The following is a 1,582-nucleotide window of genomic DNA, read 5'->3' as shown; positions in this document are numbered from 1 at the left end:
AGCTCACTAGCTTGGACCCAATGTTGCTGGCTTGAGCAAGGGGTTACTTGGTCTGCTGTAGCCCCACTGTCAAGGCAAATATGAGAAAGCAATCAATGAACAACTAAAGTGCCGCAACAAAAAATTGATGCTTCTCATCTCTCTTTGTTTCTGTCTGTCTGTCCCTATGTATCCCCCTCTCTGACTCTTTCTCTCTGTCTCTGTCAAAAAAAAAAATTTCAGCCTGACCTTTGGTGGCGCAGTGGATAAAGCGTTGACCTGGAAACGCTGAGGTTGCTGGTTCAAAACCCTGGGCTTGCCTGGTCAAGGCACATATAGGAGTTGATGCTTCCTGCTCCTCCCTCCCCCTTCTCACTCTCTCTCTCTCTCTCTCTTCTCTAAAAATTAATAATAAAAAAGAAAAATTAAAAAAAAATTTCTATGTGGATCTGGGTGGCAAATATTGAAGCAAAGATCAAAATCAGACAGAGAAGATTTAGAACCTCATTTGCAGCTTTTCCTAGCTGTGGGTGCCCTCAGAGGATTGGGGTTGTGCTGGACCCTGTATGTATGTCGTGCACTCTCTGGGTGCCATGTGCCTATTATATGGGTGCATTCAGAGAGATCCCTGTGGTGTGGAATAGGAAGGTAGCTGAGTTGAGAAGTGAGCCAGGGGTCTGAAGATCTGAAGGAAGTAGGGATACTCGGTGTGCGCAACTAGAGGAAGTTTGAGCTGATGGTCCTGGGTACCTAATGTGGGACTTAAGGGTGAAGGGTAAGCTCATGATTTGCTCTGCCTGAGAGGCATGATCTAGGAGATAGTAGATTTTTTTGGCAAGGAGGATGGAGCTCAGGAAGTATGGCGCAAAACTAAGGTGTTATTTGTCTATTTCCTCTCCCTACCCCCATTTCCAATTCCCAGCGTGCTTTCGCTGAGGGGGATAGAAGTGATGAGGACTGTGATGACCAGGCAGGTAGCGCTGCACCAAGCCGTGGTGTCTTCTCTGAAGTGTGGAGCCCTGGAAGTAGTAGAGCATGGGAAAGGTTTTTATGGAGTTGGCGTGCAGGTCCTCAGACAGACTGTTTCTGATTCACTTGTATTAATTGTGACAGGTTGATGTGCCCTTTGAGGATGTTGCCCTGTACTTCTGCAGGAAAAAATGGTGCCTCCTTGATGAGGCTCAGAGACACCTGTACCTCGAAGTGATGGTAGAGAACTTCACACTTCTATCCTCTCTGGGTAAGATTTCCCTGGTGGCCTGGACTAGACTGTGCATTTCCCATGCCCCCAGTTCCCTCGGGGATGCTTCGTTGTCAGCAGGTGGACTGTGGGCTCTGCTGCTTCCCCAGTGTTCTGGGTACTTGCCATCTTGGTAAGGCTTGTTTGTTTGCACCTCCCTCCCTTCTCCCTGCAGCCCCAGTAACTGCTGTACTGAGCTTTCATTGGGCAGGATTTGTACTTGGTAGTCTTGCAGTGGCCCGAATAGGTTTCATCTTGATTAATGAGAAAACACATTTTTTTTTATTTATTCATTTTTTATTTTATTTTTTATTTTTTTTGTATTTTTCTGAAGCTGGAAACGGGGAGAGACAGTCAGACAGA

This window comes from Saccopteryx bilineata, chromosome 3, assembly GCF_036850765.1.
Source record: "Saccopteryx bilineata isolate mSacBil1 chromosome 3, mSacBil1_pri_phased_curated, whole genome shotgun sequence".
NCBI classification, from domain to species: Eukaryota; Metazoa; Chordata; class Mammalia; order Chiroptera; family Emballonuridae; genus Saccopteryx; species Saccopteryx bilineata.
This window is presented reverse-complemented; position numbering follows the sequence as displayed.